The following is a 26,111-nucleotide window of genomic DNA, read 5'->3' on the forward strand; positions in this document are numbered from 1 at the left end:
TTATTTTTGCAGCCTGCGGCAAACCTCCGCGGACCTCTCGCCTCATCCTTGGCCCCTTCAAATACAAACACAAGGCTGAACACAACCTCTGCCTGGCCGATTTTCAGGTATTTGGGCTGGCCCACAAACATTTTCAGAGCATAAATTATTCCAGTCGCAACCATGGTTAAGCGGCCTGTCCTGTTCTGTTTGCATTCCAGCACCAACAGTGATTCCTTCACATCTTTGGCCATCCGCTTCCCCGCGTGCACCCGACTTTTGCCCGGATACACGTGTCCTCACAGACTGAGTGCAGGTATTGCATTCCAAGTTTTTAAACACCCGTTAAGACGACTTTAGGTGCAGCCCACGAACTAACCCTGTGCTAAACCTTTGTCCACAGACACCTGTCCCCTTGCGATTCTACTACTTTCTGTATCACACACAGGTAGGAGGCGATGCATGCCGGTGGTCTCTGTTTCTCCTTTATTCAAATAGTCCCGCTATATACTAAAGGAAATGTTTTCCTTTTTTCAGATTATCTGTCTGGTCCTAATGAGAATCGGACAAAGGGTCCGATTCGAAACGCGTCGACCTTGTTGACCTTTGTTGGTTTGATTTATGGTCAAAAGAATTGTATATATCTGCATGTTTTTACAACTGCTTTATATTTAGTATTGTGAAAAACTGTTCTCTATGCTCTTTTGAATTGCTTTGGATTGAACCTTTGACCTTGCCCCCCTTGTTGTCCATTGTGCTACATGTTTTCTGTCTTGTGCACTGTTAGGAGTGTGAGTTTGATTGTAGAACGGATGCTTTTTTGAATCAGGTCTGTTGTATTCACTTGTCCATTGTACGAAGTGTTTGTCTTACCTCTAATTCGTTTTTCCTTCTTTTTTCATACATATATATAAAAATAGCTTTTTGTTATTATGGTTGTGTTGTTGAAGAAACATTTTCTACTCAAAAGAAATAAATAATGATGGATTTATTCCAATATTCGACTAACAATTGAGTGTTTGTTAGTTTTGAATTCAATTTGCATTGTGCTAGGCAGCTCATTTTAACGCCAGCACTGGGGAAAATACAGGGGTGTGCTGTATTGTAGTAAATAGGGCACATCTATGCGATTTGAAAATGTTGGAGCCCGGAGCTGCCAAATGTGGCGTTGCTCAGTGCTCTGATATTTTTCTTGTCAGAGTTGTGTCACATTTTTGTCACAGCCTTACACAAAATCCATTTCGGGATTTACAAATCCCGATTTGTGTGGCTTTCCATGGGATTGTAAAAAAATGTTTAAAAAGTAATGCAAAGCAGCACATAGTGATGCTTTACATTACCTTGCGTCAGTTAGGCATTACTTGTTGGGACCATGCATTTTATTTTGAACAATCCTATGTATCCAAAGACTTGTAGACCTGGTTTTGCACCAAAAGAGAGCACGTAACTGAGGCTGGCACAACAAATTAAAATATATTTATTTCTCCTTATTCTTTTCTCTTTGCTTGTGGGATGCATTCTTTAGCACACATACAAAGAGCAAATAGCTTCAAAGAATAGTTTGCACCAGTGCTAGGAGAGAGATATTTGTAAGTATGGTGCACTGCATTGCATGAAAACTAAAGCTGGCAAAACTCTGCAAACTCCACCAGCGGAGCAGAGTATACCACCCATGGTTACTCTGCATCCTGTTCCTTGAATTTGTTGTTTTGTTTATGTTGCACTGCTTACATTTTATACGTAGATTTGGCTTTATGCTGATTCTGATGTATTTCTATACTCTCCCTTTCAGGTGTCTCTATGTTCAGCTACTTTTAGCTTTGTAATAAATTAACTAACCTTACATAGTAGTTTGTGTTTATTATGTGTCAAGAGAATTTTCTGTTGAATTGACTAGTAATAATAACAGCGTTTCTCCCTTCTATGCTTACAGAGCTTATGGGCCCAGCTCTTTCAGCTGCTTATTGTGCAGATCTGGCTCTCATGGGTCCCTTGCCATAAAAGAAGCATTAACGACCCTTTCCACTGCTCACACGTCCATTGAGAAGCACAGGCAGCCACATTATTTTCTGAGAAAGTATAGAAAGGCACTCCTTAGAATTATACACTGTGCTATAGTTTTTGTAATGAGCATAATCTTTATTCATGCTACTGTTTACTGCTATAGCAGCATGCTCATAACACTACAGAGGCAATGGGATTGTCAGGAGAGAGGCAGCAAATTAGAGGCTCTGGGGGATCATATGATTTTATGAGTGGGGAGAGCCCATCTAAGCCCACAATCTACCAGAACCCCCTCTTGGGTTAGTTTTAAAATTCTTTATTAAATCCTATTATTAGAAAGCTGTATTTAAAAATCCCCTAACCAGAAGGTTAAGTCTGCTGTTACAAGTATTTTCAGGCTAACATTGTTATATTACCCTTTCTTTATATACCCTTCCAGACACTCACCCTTTAGGGCCTTACAGCTAACAAGTGTATGACTGCAGTTACGGCTTTCCCCACGGACTGTCTTCCAGATATAAGGAAAACCAGTTACTGATTCCTTAATTTGCGATTAGCAGACATTGAAACACCTAAATACCGAATCAGTAAATAGGAAATCCTTAAAAAATTGCAAGTCCAATGTACTAAAAATCGTAATACCGAATTTTTGAATATTCGGTATTTAGGAGTCGTTAATTACCACTGACCAAAGCAGGTGGTAATCAGGTGCACTGCATTTAAACAGCCCCAAAATGCAACAGTGTGAACACAATGGCGGCCCTGCACATAAACAATCTTCCCCTAGAATGCAGGCACCCTTGCACTATAGAGCAAGGGTGTCTGTATTGGCGCTAGGCAGCTAAGATTAGCACCAGTGCAGGGGGAAACTTAGAGCTGCACTTTATCCTTGTAAGTAAGATGCAGCCCTGCATTTTGGATGTGCTGGAGCGCAGTGTTAAGCCAAGGTTGTTATTGCTGTGTTCGGCCATTTCCTAGTAAATATGCCCATTTGTCTCTTAATTCTGACCCCTGGTTGTTCACTGATGCTAGCACTCTGTTCGGCTTGCTCTAAATCTTCCCTCCTCACCTCTGCAATACTTAATTCTGTCACAAGGGTTTTCGGTCTCTCTCCACTCACCAGCTACTTCTCTTCAAAACTACACTCTATCGTACTTGCACTCTGCTACAGTTAATAGTGCACACTCTTGTTCTCAGCTGCTTTCCTGATTGTTGTTATTCTTGGCTCATTCAGCACAGACACAACTTGACTTTGGGACCTTTGTGTAACATCTTCTCTTCATCAATTCTGGGCTTGAGTTTGAGTAAGTGAGTAAGTGGTTGTTGTCACCATTACTTCAACTGCTTGTTTTGCTCTCTTGCTAAGGGAGGCATTTATGCAGTGTGATAATCCACCACATATAGCAGCAGGGTTCATCACAAGAATGAATTAAAAAAGTCCCTTCCATCGTGGCTTTCCTGACATGTTTCTTCACCAAAACCCAATCTCCTGGGCTGAGGTAATTGCACACGCTTGCGTGATGCGTGCGGACGATTAGGTGAAAGACGTCAATGAAGTGGCATGTTGAGGTTGCCAGGAAACGGCTCAATGATGTTACAGAAGAAGGCGCGGAGCACTGATGTTTCACGTCATAGTGAAGTGCGTCAGTGAAGCGGTGTCCTGGCATTGCTGGGAAATGGGCAGTGGTGAAGACTTTGCTAAGGAGGTGCTTCACTGGCAACAGCTGAGCCAGTACATCATCGATGGGCCGATATGCCCAAACTGAGGCCCTCCTGGATATGGGTCCGGGGTGGTCTAGGAGAGAGGCTGGGATGCTGCAGAGACCGTCCGCTCTTGTTACCAAGCCAGATGAATGGCTCTGCTCTGCTCTCGAGGCTCTGTGCAGGTTCACTTTGGAGTGAGGAAGAAAATCATCAAAAGGACAGCAGTAAGCTGCTCTGCACACGGGGTTCTTCTTAGATCGTAGCCAAGTTGTAATAGAAGTCAGATCATAGAGACGGCAGGTAAGTTCAGAGTCCTTTACTGTAAGCGCAGGAGGAGAGACAAGAGCAGACTCTTCCAGGCAGGAGCTAACAAGTAACTGCCTTAGAACAGAACGCACAGTTAAGTACAAACATGGAACTAGAGTAAGTGGACATTCTAGAGAAATCATAGCATGCAGGAGACATTCTGTGAAGAACTAGAACAATAACTTAAGTAACACATGTACTACACACAACTCTTCTCTTGCACGTGGAGGCACCAAGTCAACTTCATGAGGAACAGAATGCAGCACATCATCCAATCCTTTGCAGTAAAGAACCATATTAGACGATATACCCACGAGAGCAGCAGCAGGCACTGACAGAATTCTTATGGCTCTTCCCATCAGAACTTTGTGAGCAGAGAGGCTAGTCTTTCAACTGGGAGTCCTTTGAGGCCTCATCAGAACAAGAAGAAGGACATCAGACTATTTCAAAGAAGACAAAGTAGCACACACATTGGCCTAACTTGGATTTCAAAGTGCCATTCCTTCATTTCTTTCTGCCTGACGTTTTAGGTCTGTTTTGTGGTGGATTCTCTGGGCGATTTTCGGAGCTACATACAACAATTTTATGGCTTCACTCTTTAGCTGTGTGCCACAATCTGATTTTAAAGAAACCAGTAATAGAAAACAAGAGATCACTTCTCTCAATAATAATTTGGCAACAGTGAAACTGTCACACCTCCTGGTCAAGTATGCTTCAACCCAATAGGAGAAGAGGCAAATTATCACTAGGATATAACAAAGTCCATTACAGATGGGCATTACAATAAAGTGGAACTGCATGTGATTAAAAGGGCCATCGTACTTCCTCATGTTATTCATGGTTACAATTGTTCTTTTGTCTGCATTTAATTGCTGGCAAGTTACATATATTTGACACAAATTATCAGTGATGACCCAGAAATTAGTACTTTACCAATAATTTCAAAAGGTGTGGACCATGGCATTCTTTCCTGTGGGTAAATGGTCATGGAAGTGTTTGTGTCACAAAATAAGGTATCTTACACCTACAAAATATCTGCCCTTCACGACGGAACGGTGAGTAGAAATGTTACATTTCGTAGAAATGTAACTTTTCAAGGAACAGTCCCAAGGTGACATAAAACAACCAAACCCTAATTGTTTAGTTTAGTGACCCACCTATCCCCTCTAGTAGATGCATTCTTCAACCTCGGGTCGCATGGTGTTTCCTAATAACCAGGATGGGCTCAACAATGTTCCAGGTTGAACTTTGTTAGCTAATTGTCCGCTGGGGTCTTAAGATAAAAATACCTTGATAACACCCAGGTATTCCTTTAATAATGGCATTTCAGGTATAAATAAAATCCATATAGGGGTGATAAAGGGGAATGTATGACCCTACACCCCAAACCAACCCGAAAAGTCTCACCCCTAATGGTTAAGTGGCCAAGCGGGTCTGCAGCCTTTCATGAGGACTAATTAGAGAGCCCTGGAGAAATGGTGAAGGGAATGCGAAAAACTATTGTATATGTCCTATTCGAGTCTAGACGGACAATCTGACCAAACACACACAAATGCACTAAACCATGCAAAGGGCTACTTACGAAATAGTTGGGACTTTTTCTTCACAGTGCCTCCTCAGGTTCATACAATGGTACAGGATGATAGGGGTGCATGCTCCTGTAGTTACCCAGCCGTTAAGGAGTGATGCTGGCTTTTTGCACCTAGATTAGCCCCCAGTGGAACGCTTCCTGGCTGCACAAGGAAGTGTCTGGACAGTGAGGAAACCATAGCATCAGGTAAAACAAGTCTCCACACCCTCAAAACCCAAATCGCTTTCTGATTCTTTACACAGCCCGTTCTCACCCACATTTCCTTTTCATCTTCAGGTACTTCACGCTGCAATTCTCCCATTTTTTCCTAAGTATTTTCTATCTTCATCAACATATTTGAACCTGCGCAATTGTCAAGTTCACAATGGTTATTTTGATTTAATGGAGAGGACTTAAAAGCATAATACCTGGCCATTTCGACCACATAGTGGTTTCCTGAGGTAAAAAAGTTACATCCACATTCGTGTGCTGACTTTTTGTGACTGATATTTCTCTCTGAAGCTGCACCACTTCTGGCAGATCCATGATATATCTTCCATTCCTAATTTGAGAACCAGGGGAAATTAGGAAACTCTTCTATGACCATAACTGTCTGAAGACATGAAAAGTGCCAAAACCAAAAGAAGAGCTATCCACAAAACAATGTAAGATCAGGGTCTCCCAGGGGGAAATCGCAAATATCAGGTCTTGGCTTGGTGCACAACTCGATAACATGAAGACAATTAAGGTCAGCTTCATTATTGTCAATCACTCTCTGGGAGGGGCAAAAGGGTAGCAGAATGCTGCCATAATTACCTGTTCATATTTATTAAGCCTGCTGTTTGTCATGTTCTGAGTTCAAGTGCAAGTTTCGACTGAATGTTGGGCAATCACAATATGTGAGTAGCCCATAACTGTGCCCTCACACCGATGGATGTTACACCCTCAGCGATTACAGTTTTTATGCACCCAGGAAACGCCCCGGCTATCGGGTCAATTGTGGTAGGGAAAAAAGCTACTGCCCTTTTTGCTTCCCCATGGGTCTGAGTCAATAGAGATTGTGTGCGTCTTTGCCTCTCATGTCAATCAAAAAATATGTCCTTGTCATATTTGGGCATTCCCAGTGCTGGTGCATTGCAGAGTTTCTCTATAAGCTCTAGGAAGGCACTCATGCATTTATTGTCCAGGGTAGCAGAGCATTGACGCCATTGTGTTTAAGTCTCTGTAGAGTAGGGGAAAGTTGGAAATCCACTGATGACAGAAGACTACCATTCCCAGGAACACCCTACTTCTCTCAGTGCCATGGAGGAGGTTCATTCTCAAGATTGTGGAAATGCATTTTTGGACACTCTCCTAGCTCCTTTCTCAATGTTGTGTCTCAAATAGAGAACCTCCTTCTGATAATACTGTAATTTTGTAGGGGACACAATGGGGCAGATGTATGATAACTGGCGCATCCCCAGGGATGCGCCAGTTATTTTGCGCCGCTGCTCCGCCACCCATGGTGCGCCGCATTTACAATGCCGCGCACCATGGGGCAAAAACGGCACAGATGCGTGACGCATCTGTGCCGTAAAGGTGGCGCATTGCTGGAGTTGCGTCGCAAGCGCGACGCAGCTCCAGCAAGGCTCGGGGGTGCCCCTTCTTTACAATGCTGCGTCAAGACCTACGCCTGCTTCAAGCAGGCGCAGGGTTTTGACGCAGCATTGGCCTGAAAGTGACTGAGTGAAATCTTATAGATTTCACTCAGCCACTTTTGCGAGGCGCACCTGGACCGGAACTCCCACCCTGCGCCGGAACGCCCACAAGTGGCGCAGGGCTTTACAACGTGACGCATCTGCCTCGATGCGTCACGTTGTAAATGGGTCGAAGGGATGCGCCACGTTTACGCCGCAGTTGCGTGACGCAAACGTGGCGCATTCCCAACATAAATCTGCCCCAATGTGTTTGATCGGTGCAAGGTGATTCAACAAAGCAATTGTGTCTTGCTTGCCGGCCTCTCACTTATAGACACCACCAGGAGATTGTCTATGTACTGCACTAGAACTAAACTGCAAGACAACTGTAGAGCCTCCACGTTTATCATCCATATCTGGTTTAGAATCGAAGGACTATTTGTATACCCTTTTGGAACGCAACACCTAAATATGAGAACACAAAAATAAATGTATCTATCCTCATAAAAGGGAATGGGAAAGAATGTGATGTAGAGCAATGTCCAAGAGCCAATCAGCCTCGCATGGAATCAGGAGGAGAATCACAGCAGGATTCAGAACTACGGGACAACATGGAACTACAATATAATTTACCTTTCTGAGGTTCTGAACTATTCTTTATTTCTTGCTTGGTTTCTGAAAACCCATCACTAGTGAGTTGCAGGGACTCCCTAGCTCTTCCTTCAAAATGCCCGGTTTTAACATAGATTCAATGACTCACTGGCTCTGATTTTTAATCAATTCAACATCTTTGCCTGATTAGTCTCCAACTTCCTCATTCACCGTTATCTTAAGTCGGGAGGTAAGTCATCCTAGGTTAGGTCTGTGAACAACCCAACTGTTGCTTCTTGTGAGCTCAGCTTAAAATCTACATCCTCATTGTGTGTCTGAAGTCCCACACTATACAGTGTGCAATAGATCACATAGTTCATTTTAAATTATACCTGCCCATCAGATTGACTGAACTAGAGTCACGTGTTACAAACTGATGGTCATTTTAAAGGGAACCTATCTTTACAGGGACCTTAGCCAAAATTACTTCATCCACTGTCTGTTAGAGATGCCTACAACTTGGACTTGTTTCCCTGCGAGGGATAGGTTAGGGACCTTTGCTATTCTTACAGTAGAGCAGGGGGTCCAGTATCTGTTAGAAACAGGGTGACCATTCACCTCTCCATCTGCATATGGTTCACTCCATGTGGTCCAAATCTAGAGCTTTGCTAAGCAAGCAATCCTCCTCCGCTCTCAGGTACAGTCATTGTTATTGATCAGGGTACAGTCTAATGGGACTGTTACAAAACTGGGAACTGTTGGACATTGTCAGCAATTATGAAAGACTGCTGTTGAATCTTTGAGTTTGGATTTGAACTACACCTGCTTACCATGTTTTGCTGCATCATTGGGGTTTGGGGCACATTTTCATTGCATGACCTTTGCACTTGTATATTCTGCATTGGCATTGCATTATTATTTGAAAATCATTTTGCACTTGATTTGGGTTCAATCTTCATACTCACTTCCAGTGACGCACCTTGTTACAAACTGACAAGTGGTGGTTTTGTTTAACATGCGTAAGTCCATCCCTATGCCTGAGTCAGCAGCCATCCCTCGACCTCTTCCTCGCACACCAAAATTCCCTGCTTGTGCCAGCTGACCAGCACTGAGAAAACCAATTCCTAGTATTCTTGCACAGATACCAGGAACAGAATTAAGCCCTGATCCTGCCACATATGAGCCATTATGACATTGCTTTTGCACCAACTTAGTCTTTGCCAGCATGAATTTTTCCTTAGCCTTCTTTGATTGCTAACAAGTCAGTTTCTGCTGTGCATGGGAACTGATTTGTAGATTCAAATTGAGTGCAAATGAGACAAGAAGCCACAAAGATTCGACCTTTTGGATTTTCAACAACAATATGCATCAACCTCTCATAATAAGCATGTATCAACTCTTTAGACTCTTGAGGCCATCAAATTCTGGTACGTTTGGAGGAACAAGGAGAACAAAATAAATGGGGCATTGTGGGAAACAATCCACACAAGCCCGAACTCCGAGCACGCAAAGTACCTAAAACTCTCACTAGATACAACTGAGCTGGGAACATTGTGGGGAACAAAATTGCCGGTTTCTTCGTTCAAACAAGTGGTTAAGAGGATCTCTAAGAAACACTCGTTCCTCAACGATAAAATAACCTTCAGCGCCCGAACTCACGCCTGGATGACTATCAAATCATACATAAAGCCCACACCAGCAGCTTATTTAGATAGTGCATTCTCGTTGTTCATCAAACGTTAATTTCTCCACTTAAGGCTGGGCAATCTCCCGACAAGATTTGACCAACCAAAATGGAAACCACAAGAAACAACAGAATGCGATCTCTGCGGTGCAGGCAAACAAGACATCATTCATATAGTTTGCATCTGTCCAGCTATGTACCAGGTTGGCGGTATTGGCTAAAGGACAAGCTCAATGAGCAAGGAGTACGCACCTGCCGGACTGCGATAGTCCAAATCCTATGTACAGCGGATCCACAACTGATTTGCAGATCAGTTAAATTCCTGGACAGTTTTGTGAAAAAACGAGGCCTAGTGTCATAGGCCCGACCTTCATTTTGACTTAAGAACTTTGTTATTAAAGACAACCTGTGTTCTGAATAAGTTTAATGAAATTCACGACAGACTCTCAGCCACCCAGATTTTATACTTTTTTCTCTTTTATGTAGCAATAAAAGCTCGTTTTAAATACTGTGGAATATCATACATTGTAATGGTTTTAATTAACCAAACAATAAAGAATTACTTACTTACTTACTTAACTCTTTAGACTCTTGAATAATTATGGTTATTTTGAGCCAATCCACCTCTATCTATATGACTTTAATTTTCAAATGAGCAATTACATTGTAATACTTGTCCGTGACAGTAGGAGAAGGGGCATTTGTCTTGCCCTCTCTCTGGAACTCATCGTTGGGCCAACCTATGACCACATTTTATTTTGTCTACAAATTCTTAGGGACCACAATTTAAAAAAAAACATATTCATGTCTACCCTAAGCACATTCAAGATTTTCTCAATCCTTTACACCTCAGTTTACCATTTCGAAAGCTTCTCTCTTAACTTTGGAAACTGATTTGGGAATGAACAAATATCAGAACGACTCCAGGGTATATGGACGTACGCAACTCTGTGCACCACTCTCAATGGGAACCCTCCAGCACTCTGAGTCACTCGTGCTTGCTCTCTCTCCCAGTCCTCCTGTTTCCCCTTTCTTTTTCTTTCTAGTCCCTTTACGCTTTGACCATCAATCCTTATATTTTTGCACTTTCCCCCACTCTCTAAAGCATTCCATCAATTCCTTAACATGCACTTTAAACTTACAGATGTCCTTTTCTTTAATTAATCATCCTACATCACTATCCTGAAGTTCTTTTTTAAGTTCTTATTTTCAGTCAAATTAGTCCCAAACTCATCAGCCAGCTCTTCCAATGTGGCATGTGAGCACATGCGAATCTTGCTACTTCCCTACTCAAGAACAAAAGCTCAGCCTCATTACATGTCTTTATGAATTCTATAAAGCTCCTCAAATTCTGCTCTTAATTTCACTGCATCAACCTCTTTGGAGGGAGACCTTTCTGATTGAGATTGTAATTCTGAAACTAAAGTTCTAGTGACGACAGCCAATGTTCCCTCTAATTCTTTTCCTCTGTGTGCGGCAGTGTAAGGTCTATGTGCGTTGTAACCAAGACTATGTGTGCCAGTAACCAGACCGCGCGGGTGGGTGCGGTGCATTTCCTCACATACAGATTCACTTGAACGGTGTTAAGGCAGGTTTGAAACCATCCCAGATAGCAATTTGAAACCTTGGCAACTATGATGCTGCATATCTTTTCTTAATGGAGCTGGGCTGCGGGGTGGTTGTGAGCATTTGTTAAAGTTTTCATGTTAACTTCAGCTCATGACAGGCGCTGCAATTAACATGAAAACTTCAACAAATGATCTCTTTGAGAAGGGAAAATAAAATTATAATAACTTAGTTATTATAATTTTATTTTTCACAGTTTCAGGGCTGGGTTAGGGTAGGGCCACATCAGGCATTAGACTAACGCATTTTAATGTTAGTGTCTGTATCACCGCATTAAAATGCATTAGTCATGCATTCTAGTGCCCCTCTGACAATACTGTAATTGAGGCACACTGCCAATGAGGCAGAACCAGCACGCTAAAATTGTCTAACATATTGGAGCATGCAACTGCGCTTTCAAATTTAAAATGCTATGCGTCAGAGATAGAATATTCATGAACAGCGCTGAGCAGGCAGGCCAGAGTTTAACAGATCAATTAGCTGTGCCCCAACCAGCCTTCCTGTGAGGCTACTCTGGGGGTATCAGCCATCATGTGGGTGATCCATGGGGCTGGTCTTGACTGCTGTTTTCCCACGTCACACCACCCTTTTGGTGACCAGAAGCACACACATGCTTTGAAGATTGGACACACTGGCGGGTGGTAGCTTTGTTTTTCCTTGCCACACCTGCCAGAAGAGAAGTCACATTATCTAATCCTCTTGCACAGGATGTTATAGTTTTACAGCCTGCTGGGCCCATTTCCTCCTAAGCCCCTGCGTCACCCTGAACACTGGACAGAGATCGTTGACAAACCAGTCAACTTCTCAGCCCCTGCTGTGCCCTGTGGACATGTGTACTTTTTGTGACCCGGAGGCACAGTATTGGTCTTGTCACTTGAACCCGGGACTTGATTGTCGTTAGAGCGGCACACAAGTTTTTAAGTGCGACCGGCAGAGGTAGGAGGCGTTTTTAAAAACAAGTTTGTAATCCATATTTTCAAACATTCTGTTTGTATGATCTGGGTTTAAAGCAATAAACGCTTATATGCTGAGAGAGGAAGATGGCGGCCGGCTAGAAGGTCCGGTCGGGAGCTCCATGCTCGCCGCCTAAGAGAACCAGAATGAACGCATGAATATCATAGCCGCTACAAAAAAAAATAGCAGAAAAAAGGAAGTCTATTACCTGCTGGGGTTCGTGGGGATTCTCGAGGCTGAAGGTTGGTGAAGTTGGAGAAGTGAGCCCGCACCGGACCGACGGGGGATGTGGAGCAATTGGAGCTCTTACCCGCAGAGAACCAAGGTCGGTGATAGCGGCCCCGTTGTTTTCCCCGGGTTCTGGGCAGCGGCATCTGGCGCGCACAGGGAGAGCCGGAGAGCGCTCGGGAGAGTCAATTTCCTCTTCCGGGGGAAAAGTGGCAGAAGCAGCGGCCGCCTAGGCTCACCAGTACGACGGGAGCAGTGCTGCTTCCGGGGCAGAAAGGGCAGCGCTGCCGGAACCAGAGCTGGAGTGATCGGTGTACAGAGGAGAGAGGGAAAAGTCGCAGCCAATACTAGCCCCAGCACCAGCGCTATCTTCGGGGGAGAAAAGCGACAAAAAGACTTCCAGTACACGCAAGGCCAGACTGGGAGAATAAAAGCAGGGAATGCAGAAATAATATACGGACAGCGAAGATACTCAAAGGACGAAGATCGGTGGACTCTTCCAAGCCCCAGCTCCTATTCCATGAATAAGGTACGAGGGGAAAAGAAAGGACAGGGGGGTATTGCTTTAGACCTGATTGAAGAGTGCAAAGGGGGTAATCAAGAGATTTCATTAGAAAACAGTGAAGAAAACAGTAAAGGAAAAGAGTGTATTGAAGGTGCCGGGAGGACTGAGGGTGTGGAAGGGGAGAATCCAGAGTTACAAACCCTACAAGCCAGTACTAAATCAGGAGAAAAAGGGAGTTCTCAACCCGAAGAAGGGATAAGATCAAGTTACTGCCTCAGGAACAGGTAATTCCCTAAGCAAGGCTTTTTCCATCCCGCTAAACAAGTAGTCTTAGCAGTGAACCCAAAGAAAAAAAAAATGAAAGGCACCCCCAATCGTGACCGCCAACCTAAACCCAGGTCTCAGAAAGAAGAGCCCCAATTAAAGCAAAAAATAAAAGTTAACCCCTCGCTGAGATCTTCTTTTAAAGTTCAGCAGCCGATACAAGCGAGAGATAACCCCCCAACATCCCGGGACTTAACCAGTACACCGAAGACTAATCTTTTTCCAGGAGAGTTACCGTACACCGGAGAACTAAGAAACAATATGAGCACAGAAAACAATACCCCCAAAGGTCCACAAATGGAGGTTCAAGGAGGCTCGATACAATCAGATACAAATGAACCCCAGGCATCTAATTCAGGTCTCCCTCACTCCATCTTAGAACAAACAGGAAAAATCATGGAAAATTTTATGGAGAAAGTACTGGGAGAGATGAGAGAGAAATTCTCAATCTCCGAAACTAATCAAGCCAAGATCCAGGAGGTATGTGAAACCCTAGACCAAAAAATGAATGCATTAAGTGATAGAGTATCAGCAGTCGAGACTCAGACAAAAACATAAAAGAAAAGCTTGAATCATTAGAAAATCAATCAAGGAAAAATAATTTGAGGATCTTGAATGTTCCAGAAAATCTCGAGGGGTCTGACATTAAGAAATTTATCATCTCACTACTAGAAGAGTTCTTTCCCTGGACCAAAGAGGTGAACCTGGCTGATGATATACAGAGGGTGCATCGAGACCCCTTTGGAAAAAGTAAAGAGAGAAGGACCCCAAGGAAGATCTTAATAAACTTTAAAACATATACACTAAAGGAAAAACTACTAAGCGAAGGTCTAAAGAGTAACTCCCTAAACAAAGATAGCTGGTCTTTCAGGATTCGCTCTGATATGTCTAAAGCCACCCAGGACAGACAGTGGGAGTTAGGACAATTTATGCAAGAGCTAAAGTCCCTCGGAGCCACAGTCCAGATGAGATTCCCCGCTGCACTGAGAATCATGTGGCGAAACAAACTGCTAAATATCAGGGAGCCCAGCGAGGTAAAAACTTTCTTAGAACAAATAAAGGAACAGATGCGGACCACGAATGTAAGTTAAAGCAAAATAAAGTGTGCGAATCATGGAGCTCAAAAGGGCGAACAAATGGGGAGGAGCTACGCTAGCAACCAAGATGGCCGCGTAAGCTCCCGGCTCCGCCGACCTCCGCCAGCAGACCGAATATCCTGCCCTCCATCCTGACTTCACACCTGATTCCCCTGTTTATGAAGTTTTGCTGCTTCTACCGGTGCAATCCCGAGTTTTCTACCTCATCGGCCGACGAAGATAACGCCGTGTCTCCATTCTCGGCCTAACATCGTATGGAAGCCGGGACCTCGATTTTTAACCTATCCATTCTGGAAGTGATCAACAACGGTCGTGAGACCTGGACTGAGCCCGGTCTCCCGAAATATGCCGTGAATTGTTGCTTTTTGGTAACGGTCCTGTGATTGATCTACACCGAGGACACACCAACGTGATCCACCGGGTGCCGTGGTGGGGGTCTGGTGCCCGAAGACCTTGCTGATCTCCTGGGGTCGACGGGACAGGGCCCTCGCCGACGGCAAAGGTGTGTTCTGCTATAGGAGGAGCGCCCACTGTTTGACATCTGACTTGCGTGGCCTGTTACCTCGGAGTAGCCGGCCTCCGGGGTTCGAATCTGGCTCTGCCGCCTACTGAGAGGGGACGGAGCGGATGGAAGGCACGCCATCGCTGTGGGCCGTCATGGCCGCCTTTGAGGCGCTCCATTCGCATACTAGCGCTGTGTTCCGGACACTGATTGTGAAAGTGGACGGTATCCTGGAACCGGAGGATTACTCTTTGCTGAGTTCTCCGCGGGCCGTTGTGCCAGCGGTGCACCGAACGTCTGGACTCGAGGTCCCTGTGTCGATACCGGCCTTCCTGAGCCCTGGCGGTTCCGAATCAACGACCCTCAAGCCTGTGCTTAATGCCGGGGTCTCCTGTTCGATTCTGTTTCCCCATGCCACATCTATGAACGGTCTCCAGTGTGGTAACAAGTTCTTCAGTGACTTTTTGGAAAACGTGCTGTTCCTGGAGGCATTTCATTGTTTTATTCGTGAACATTTATCCTGCATGCGACTCTACTGCACTGACGAGAACTCTCATGGACGCTTTGCCTTTTCTCTCAAGATGGCGGCCTGAGGGAGGGAGACTCTTAAGGAAGATCGTTCTGGCCAGGGCTGAACTTTACTACTTCGATCCGATATTATAGTTCTCAGCCATGCCGGGGTTGTGCCTATAGTGTAACGGGAGTTGGGTGGCTATTGACTATACTCCTCCGACTGGTTTGTATCTTTTGCTAAATGTTGGCTTTCTTGCGTCTGGGGGTGGTCGCTGTTGGCGGGGGACACGGGAGACCGGGAGTGCGTTTGGTTTCTCCTCCTCCACTTTTTCTCTCTTTCCCTTCTTTTAGGGTAGCTCTTGGGCGACAGGCACGCTGCTAGTGGGGTTAGGCCGTAGCCATTGCAGGGGTGCAGGGTGGGGGGTTAGGGGAGGGTTTTTTTATTTTTCCTTTGTTTTGTTCTATGGCCCTTTGTCTTTCCTTTTTTCCTTTTACGAGAAGTGGGCTGTTTATTCTTCACGGATCCTTTCTTGTTCGGGTGTCTACACTGGCCTTAATTATCCTGTGTTATTATGGATGGGGGAGGATGTGGCGGGGTTGTTTTCGATCGTATGATAGACTGTTTATTCTTCCTAACTGTTGTGTATAGTCGCGATAGAACGTGGGTTCCTCATGATGATTCTTGTATGGATAATCCCCCGCCTGTCCCATTCCCGCATTGTACTGTTTGGCACCTGATATTTGTAATGCCTACTCTTGTCTTACTGTTAAAATAAAAAAATATATAAAAAAAAAAAAAAGGGCGAACAATACCGCCCAAAAAAAAGATAGGAGGCTTCCTCGGGGTGGGCAACGGTGAATGTCACAGAAAATACAAAACAAGCACAAAAAAAACACCACGGGTGGGGAGCAAACTAGGGAAAAAAACGAAAAAAATGTCCTCAACATTAAAATCAGGAGGAGTCTATAGGGATTTTAAAAATGAAACTAGCTTAAGTACCTACAAAGAAATGTGTGATGGCAGAAACTAAAGAATTTAAAGTTCTCTCATGGAACGTAAATGGACTCAGAACAAATAGTAGACGGAGAAGGATACTCGAGTACTTAAAAGAAGTGGACAACGAAGTGATAATACTCCAAGAAACACATCTCTTAAAGGCAGAGTGGGAGCAAATAGTGAAAAAACTTAGTTGGGTGGACACCTACGTATGCACCAACCAAGACTGCAATGTTAAGGGCATTGCAATTCTTTTTGAAAAATCACTCAATGCAAAAGGCGAGCATAAGATAGTGGATAACAAAGGTAGATGGGCCCTAGTTAAGGTAAGAATATACAACAATATCTTCACCATAGCAGGATACTATGGACCAAATATTGATGACTCAATCCCCCTTCAAAGGCTATACACAGAACTACTGTCAACAACGTCTCCGATATTACTAGGGGGTGATTACAATATTATGCTGGACCCAAAAAAAGATAGGTCCCCCCCAGGAAGACAAGCCAATTTACCCAAGATGAGAGAATGGCTGGGTTTCTACAAAAAAGACTTAGGTTTGACAGATATGTGGAAAGAGAAAGGCAATAAAAGGTTCCCCTTTACTCTACATAATAAAAAACTAGGCCACAGATCCAGGATCGATTACTTTCTGATAAGCAAAAGCCTGCATAGCAACGTTAAAGCTATAGACCATATACCAGCTAATCTATCAGACCACTCAGCAGTGCAACTCACCCTACAAATCACAAGAAATAAAACACAACCCAGATGGACAGTCGACCGCACCTTATTACTAGATCCCAAACTACGGGAAGAGTTAGGTACAACCTCAGCCAACTTCTTTGAGGATAATCGAGAAGGGACATCAGACCAAATCACTTGGGATACATATAAATCAGTCATTAGAGGAAAACTAATTAGCATGGGAGCTCATAGAACAAAACTTGCTAAATACGAGATTGGAGATATGGAAAAAAGTATAAATCTAATTGATGTACAGATAAGGACAGAAAATGATAAAGGTAAAATAGATACCCTGGAGGAAGAAAAGAGGGAAATAAAAGAAAAACTGGCGGATTACCTAGAAAAAAGAGTTAAGTTAAAGTGGGAAGCCAGCAACCTCGCTCATCACGAGTATGGGGAGGGTTGCGGGAAACTGTTGGCCTGGAAGACAAAAACAGACCAAACCAGGAATAAAATTGTCAGCATACAGCAGAACAATCGAATCGGCTTAACTTCTGAAGAACCGGTAATCCTGCAAGAATTTGAAAACTTTTTCTCCAACCTGTACAAGGAAGACTCCTTCCCATCAGAAGAACAAATTGGAGAGTACTTAGACCCCTTACTTTTGCCCAAACTATCGGAAGAAGAAAAAGAGGAGCTAAATGCGTAAATAACCATTGAGGAGGTAAAAATGACACTGAAAAATCTGAAAAGAGGGAAGGCTGCAGGCCCTGACGCCCTCCCAAACGAACTATACTCCGCCTTGAGAGAGATCTTGGCCCCACCGATAACAAGACTCCTAAATACAATATACAAGGAACAGAGTAAAATTCCAGATTCCTGGAATGACGCAACCATCCGCATCATTTTAAAACCAGGGAAAAATCCTGCAATCTGTGAATCATACAGACCCATCTCGCTGTTGAACTGCGATTACAAAATCTTTATGCAGATCATAGCAAGGAGACTGGCCCTTGTAATACCAAAACTGATCCACCCGGATCAGAAAGGATTTGTAAAGGGAAGACAAATATATGAAATAACCCATGAGCTATTTGCCGCGATAGATGTAGCGACCTGTTAAAAGATCCCCCTAACCATAATAACTTTCGATGCGGCGAAAGCATTCGACATAGTTAACTGGTCTTTTCTAAATAAAGCCATCACTAAATACAACCTTGGGCAGTGCTTTAGTCATTTGGTGTCGGAGACCTATAAAAAACCAAGAGCTAAGATTCTAATCAATGGGAGCCTCACTAACAACATCAATATACAAAGAGGAACGAGGCAAGGGTGCCCCCTGTCGCCACTACTTTTCAACCTCTATATCGAGCCACTATCAAATACTCTAAGAAATAATGATTCAATAACTCCCTTCAAATATCGAGAGTGGGCTAAAAAGGTGGCGCTATATGCGGACGATCTAATGATCTTCACAGATAACTTCCAAAACTCCGCCGCTGCAATAGATGAGACTATTATGGAATTTGGAAAAGTATCTGGGTATTTAACGAACGAAGCTAAAACTGAATCCATGAGTTGGAACGTGCATCAAAATATCCTGTTTTCTAAAGACAAAATAAAATACCTGGGTGTAATACTGGTAAAGGATCTAGAAAAAGTGCCCCAGCTAAACCTCAATAGGGTTGTTACTGAGACCAAAAAACTTCTCAAAGTATGGGATGGATTACCACTAAGCCTCTTGGGGAGATCAAACTTGATAAAAAATGTCCATACTCCCCAAATTTACGTATCTCTTCAATGTCATCCCACTAGCATTTAATAGAGATTATCTAAAAAAAATCCAGGGAGAAATCGTGAGCTTTATATGGGCATCTAAAGGATCAAGGATTGCCTGGAATAAAATAAGGAGGAAAAAAGAACAAGGTGGAATAGCCAGCCCAGATCTCGTTGAATACTGCAGGGCTTTCCAATTTAAAAACGTGAGACCCTTATTAAAAAAATACAAGTTCTATCCTGATTTCCTTCAAACATTGACAAACAAAACTGACTATTTCATATTCAAATTCGGACACCCGAAATTCTTTAAAAAAGTAAAATTGAAGATCCTAATTGGCGCAGCAAAACCATGGTATCAAGTCAGAAGTTTTTTGAACATCCCTTACTACAGTTCCTTGGCTCCCATATGGGATTCCCCGGGCACACCAAAATGCCTAAAAGACTCTCTGGCACTGCCACTAAAAACGGCCGGAATCAATGAATGGGGCCAGCTGATGACAGAGAACTCAATAAGATCGTGGGAATACATAGTAGAAATCACCAATTCATCGGTGTCAAAATTTAAATATTACCAACTTACAAGCTGGGCAAGCTCATTAAAAGAAAAAAAAATGGGAAGAATAGATCTAGAAAAAGAAATGACGAAAACCATTCCAATAAAGAAGGAAATATCAAAGTGGTACTGGGCTCAAATTACTGCAGGAGAAGAAAACTTCTTGCTCCCAGAATCACTTTGGAGGAAAGACATAACAGAGCTGGACCTCCAAAACCTATGGCAGAGATCACTAGAAAAATGTTGGTCAACCATCAAACCAGCCCGCCTGAAGAGAATTCATCTATTCACAATACACAGGGCATACTGAACCCCCAAAAGACTATCAAAATTCAAAGGAACCAGAGTAAAATCCTGCCCAAAATGCGGGCTAGAAAAAGCGGACGACCTGCATATGTTCCAAGCTTGTCCTTTACTCGATTCCTTTTGGCAGGAAGTTGGTAAGACGGTAAGCCGGGTACTGGGAAAACATCTAGAAGTAAGTACAACTCTTATTATTTTTGGGATTGACACCAAGGTGGATATAAGTAAAGAGAAGTTAACAAAAAAACAGGAAAATTCGTTGTTTGTACTAATACTACTTGCAAGAAGGGAAATATGCTTAAACTGGGTTAAACCAGTACCACCGACACATAGTGATTGGCTAAATTCCATAATAAAAACACACAAAATGGATAGGAAAGGAAAGCCCACAAAAAAATCTAACTTTTGGGAAGTCTGGGAAATTTATCATACACTAAACACACAAGGCATTGTAGGAACTTGACCTATTTAAACAAATCCAATGATTAAAGCCGTGACAGTAAATTCAGACGGGAATCATTCCCGCCGAGTGGTCAGGAAGACCAGCTCTCCCCCCAGATACAAAGAATTACTGATTGAAGGATACAGGAGAGCTAAGTAATGACTCCACCTCAATAAAGGGAAACTCTCCGCTGCCAGGAACAGTATCGCCAAGAGAGTGCAGGTTTAATACTGGATGTCTTGGCCTCCCGCTAGACTCCTTACATATATCAAGCACAAAATGAGGATAAATTTTTTTTTTTAAATAAATAAAAAAACGCTTATATACTTCAAAACACTTTGTTTTGGAAATAATCTGCTTTGCCACACTTTTTGAATTATCATAGTTCAACCAGTGTCACCGTCAATAAACCTTGCTTTACCTTCCAAAAAGACAATTTTTTTTCTTGGAAAGTGTACGTTGTGAGATGCAGGTTGTTACCCAACCCTTACCTCAGCTACCATATTCTCCCCAAAGATGGGGTGCCGCAGTCTTACTGCCTTGTCACACGGTAGCTGCTGCTGAGGGCACATCATTTCAGGGGTCAAGTTTTCAGGGAATGGGAATGGTAATTCCAAGTGTATGTGATTCTGGACCCCAAGAGAAAAAAGTAGAGCTTTCATTAGAATACTCTGCATGCTGCACAGAGAAGGGAATTAAACTTCTTTCAGCAATAGAATGAAAATTCAGCTCTCCCTTCACTGCCAAACAAAACTGTGTCCATCGGATTACCTTTCGTTTCTGACTCCAAGCACAAACTTTTTTTTCGTAGTGACTCTGTCCAATCATGTTGAGTCACCTCATGCAATCTATCTCAGCCATTCTAGTAGCAAGTAGAAGTAATTTTATTTTAAACATGTGTCCCAGGATGGCAGAAATAGCCAAGGCCAACAGATAGGGCTCAGCGTTCGTGGCAGGTCAGGGCAAGAAAGAAAAGGACTCTGTCTCTACCTTCTTGCCCAGCGAAGACAAAGACAGTGTCCACTTCTGCTCTACCGCTGGCAAAGCACTCACTGATTTCTGAATAATGAGTGTAAAAGTGTTAAGGTAACCATGTTGGTCCTGCTTACATTTCACATGCTTTACTTAAACTTGCATTCCCTATAGGTGTTTTTGCTTTTGCCAGGATAATGTTACTTTTTTTTTTTAGGCAGCATATTACTCTCGTCTAATGCTTAATTTGAATTGTGTCAGATCCAGGTGTTTATAGCGGGGCACAATTGGGTTATAGCTGTAGGCGGTGCAAGTTTCTTTCAGTGGGGCAGTATGGCGTTCAGGGGAGGAGAGGATGTGGCACTATGTTCAAAGCTGCCGAATTTGGAACTGGAAAACCAGGTTCAGCCTTCATGACCAGTCCACCAGACCACTCTCCTGAGGGAGCACATTACCTTGATTGACCTTAGAAGAACCTGCTAAACCTTAGAAGCCCTGGTGACTTAGCACCAGCATGTGGACTCTAGCGGTGGCAATTTTGGGTTAACCTTAAAGGCATGTCAACCACAATCCATCCTGATGTTCAACTCCAGACTTGCGGGCAGGCTAATGAAGCAGCACATCCTAGCGCAACAGTGACGGTCTCTGAGGTTACAGGACTCCTGAGCAGGGTGGCTCTAGGACTGTGCAATCACATTGGGTGCTGACTTCAGGTGGGTGAAGGAAGTGGCCCAATTAGGGTCACCCGGGTCACTCACTACCACCTCTATGCCTTCCCAATAAATGAAGAGTCGGTCAGACAGTAGAGAATACAAACCAGTTAATTTACTGGTAATAGGCTGCAGCGGATCCCAGTCTGACCAGTTTCCTGAGATGACTGCCAAGGGACTGCTGTTCACCAGCATAAAAGGAATAATTATACATTGAGCATCAGCACAAGACACACCCACACAGTAACATTCTACAGAGAGCAGTGAAGAACAAAGGGGCACGCCAAGATGAGCTAAGAGTCTGAGACCAGGCACTCACCATCTCTCTTGCAAGGTCATACAGTCTGTGCCTGCAGCTGGAAAAGTGGGAGCAAACCTCTGTCTGCAGGGAAAGGTATGCCCTAACGAGCAACTTTCTCATACTTCAGTAAGGCCTAACCTTGGAGATGCAAAAGCATCCCAGTCGCTTTCTGCTAAGGCAAGCAACATGAGACAGAAGCTTAGTTTCAATCATAGAGCAAAATGGTGCTGCATGGCAAAATAGGCGGCACAGATGCTAACTTTAACTCACACAATAGTTGCAGGGAATGATTACACCCATGTGCAATAGTGATTAATACAAAATAGCTACATGAATGCTAACATAATACAGTGTAAAGTAAGCCTGGGCGTAGTACGCGTAGTCGCGCTACGCGAAGCTACGCGAAGCTACGCGAAGACGTTCTCGCACTACGCGAGCTTCGCGAGCATGCGTAGTAGCTTGCTGGTCACGTTCGCGAGCCGTTTTTCTTGCTCGGGAGCGCGTAGTGCGTGGTCGGGGCGCTGTCTGCATGTTCGGGGGATTGTAGCGTGCGACCTTACCCATGTGGTTGGGCTATGGGCGCGGCCATCTTGTTTTTCAAGTGTCCCGCCCGCCCGCGCCCCCTATTTCCTCTTCCGGGTCGCGAATAACGCGTTCGCGCGGTGCACGTCTTGTTCGGGAACACAACTACTTGTTCACACTGAGAAAGTGCGTGTTCGCGTAAAATCTCGCGCAAACTTACCCACGTGGTCGCGATGGGTGTGGCCATCTTGTTTTTCACACTGTATGCTATGGTTCTGGGCCTAGTTTTCTATCCACCTTATATCTGTTCAATCTTTACCTATTTTCACAGTTTTTCTTACTTTTTTTACTTCTCATCTATTTCTCTCTGTCCCTAAGTTTATATTTTGCATTTTATTTCTACTTTTCCACCTTTCTTTTTAGCTTTTCTACTGTTTTTTTTTACTTCTTCATTTAAGCTCCTACTTCTTCCCCCTAACTTTTTTTCCTTTTGTTCTAACTTTTCTTTTCCACCTCCACCTCCACCCCAGAACCATGGCAAAGGGGAGCAGCAGAACCGGCTCGAAGGGCAAGGCGCCTGCGCCCAAGAAGAGCCGGCTGCCTTGCGGCAGAATGCGACCTGCAGGGGTGCAGGCCCGGAATCTTTTCGGGGAGGCAGAGGTGGCCGCCCTGGTTTTTTTCATGCAGTGACACCTACCCTTGACCTTGGAAGCAGGCGGCAGGCCAGGCTCCGGTTACCTCCCAGAGGAGCGTCACCGCCGGTGGGCGAAGGTGCGCCGGGCAGTGTACCGTCGCTCGCAAATCCGGCGCACCCACCAGCAGCTGGCTCACCGGTGGGCAGACATTCTGGACAGAGAGCAGGACCTGTTGGACCTGCTAGGTGTTGAAGTCGTGGGGCTTGGTGAGTAGCTAGTAATATTAATAATTTAATATATATTCTAGTAGTATAAGTATTGTGTATAATTCTTGGACGAATAAGTAACACGGTTACTGGTGTGCTTAGTTACATTGCAGATGAATTCCGTCTCAAATTCTTCTGTTATTGTATGACACAGGTGCTGCTCGCCACTTCTCTTACTGGTTTGTAACTTAGCGCTGGCTTGGGCTGCTGATTATTGATGTTAGAGTTTTTAGAGAACTGAAGTTAGTTGATGCTATTGCTAGAGTCTAGTCCTTACATTGTCCTTTAGTGAAATAGTGGTGGATGGATAGTATTAGTTCATATTTTTTTAACGGTCTGCATGACGCCTCCTCTGTCACTGAATGCTTAGTTAGTTCTTATTTACCCCACCCCTCCATTGAAACCGGTTTGAGTTTGTTTACTGAGTGGTAGGCTTAGCAGCACAGCAATAGCATGGTCAGGTGAGTCAGTAGCAGTTCTGATGCAAGCAACCAACAATTACGTGTATGTACAAATTTATGCATGTGTCCTCCATCTCATCATCTATGCATGTTTGCGGGCAAAAATAAAACTTGAAATGCCGACTTACTGAACAATTGCGCCGTCTGGATTCTTGAATAGGTGGTGTAGGTCAGGTGGTACTGGCTTCCTTAGTATATTCTGCAATCAGAATGTTTATGGCACATTTGATTAGTGTTCTATAAGTAGACGGTCTGTGGATCTTGCAAGCCAGTAGTCATTTATACTTTGAAGTCAATTTTATTGGAATTGTTGTTCCCTAAAATGTTTGAGAGGATTTTTGAATGAGGTCTTTGTTTCACATCACTTAATGTTTCTCTTTCTTTATTATTTCTTACATGATCAGCACCACCCAAGGGCAAGAAGACGGGGTCCGAGTTGGCGGGACAACCACAAGAGGAGCGCTCCTCTACCGCGGATCCTGCTGCTGGCCCCAGTAAGTCCTACAGTGCTTATATTAACAATTATATTTCCCTAACTTTTTAACGCACTTTATTTTTTCCAACCGATTAATCCTCCTTCCTAATTCAATGTTATCAAAACCTTCTTTGGTCTTAAATTTGTTTTCCAAATTTTGGGTCACTAACTATCCAATGCCATCCCTGACTTTCAGTTCCTTCAAACTGCCTCTGCCCCAAGACTCTCTGTGCTACTACTATTAGACTGTGTGTAGCTAAGCTTGCCCTGTGGGCCACTCTTTAGTTAAGGTATTCTTTTGAATAAAGCTGTGATAGAATAGCTGTATGAACTGGGTCCACTCCTGTCTTTTGCGTTGTCCTCTGTAATCTCCAGTCTTTGTCAATTCCCACCAACAAAAATGCACAACCAGATATTTGCCTACTAATTTTTGTTCAGTTAGTATACTTCTACTACTGTTGTGGTTATTATTCTCTGCACATACACATACAGAACTATGCACAAGAAATTAGGATGTTGTTGATGTTGGTGATAGGGAGGTTGGACCTTACCCCCTGGTCACAGAACTCAGTCAGAAGAACTCATAATCCAATGACTGTCTAGTCTACCTACCTAAGTGTCTTGGTCATAGTCATTTGTCCCACTCCCGACCCCCACACGAAGATAGTTAGATATACCCAATGATTTTATTGCACAACCCAGGCCAGAACAGAAGAAGAAGAAGACCCTTTCGCTCACTCACTCGTTTCAGTCCACAACACCCCAGACACTGAAAATATACCACTGCGTCTACGTGCAAGATCAAAAACTTTATTTTTTTTAATAACAAGCTTTGTATTGTTGTAACTTGTAAGTATTTCCATTAAAAACATCCTGCTCCAAGATGCAAAATGAAGAAGATTAAATACTGTACATTTTGTACATCTAGTGCACGATAGAGAAATGTGTGAATTGTGGGAGACCTCTCACCGTTGAACGTATACTGTAAGTGGTTACACATGCATCTTTCGAAAGCTCTGCAAATCCCTTGTTTCGTAGAAGGCAATCGTCTCTTCTCATCTGCCTATGAGAAAAATGTTGCACGTTAGACAGTGAATAAAACTATGCCAGTTTTTAGCAGTCATGGCAAAAAGTGCAACATTACATTATGGATAAGCAACAGGGACTAACAATACTGGTTTGTCAATTGTATGCGACACTCATGTGGCCTCAATGGTGTCTTTCTTACTGTGCAACAAGCTGCGAGGTAACATGGGCCAAGCAGTAGACACGAATCTAAAAATGGTTATATGGCTCAGGCTAACTTTCCAAAGACTAGAGTAGGAGTAGATTATATGACCCTAGGGACCATCTAATAAATGAAAACTAAACTCTGTCTAATGTGACTGCTGTACATTAGGACGCAATTTGGACTAGTTACACTGTCACAACGATTCATGTTGTACGTAACTGTTTTTTCAATCTTCCTTCCTGGTTAAAAAAGTACAACTAGTAAAATAGGGGAAGGTGTGCAGGCATCTAAAAAGGTGTACTTGATTTCAAAGGTGCACAATCAATACTAACCACCAGTGCCGACGGGGCCAGCGGCGAAGAGATTGCCATCCAGGAGGGGACAGAGGATGCGGCACCTGCAGGAGCATCAGTGGGGGAGGAAAGTTAAGCGGTGGGCGGTGGTAAGTTATATTCATTACTTATTTGCATTACTAGGTGGATGGGGGACATTTGTTTCCTCACTGTGCTATGA

Source organism: Lissotriton helveticus, chromosome 8 (assembly GCF_964261635.1).
Source record: "Lissotriton helveticus chromosome 8, aLisHel1.1, whole genome shotgun sequence".
NCBI classification, from domain to species: Eukaryota; Metazoa; Chordata; class Amphibia; order Caudata; family Salamandridae; genus Lissotriton; species Lissotriton helveticus.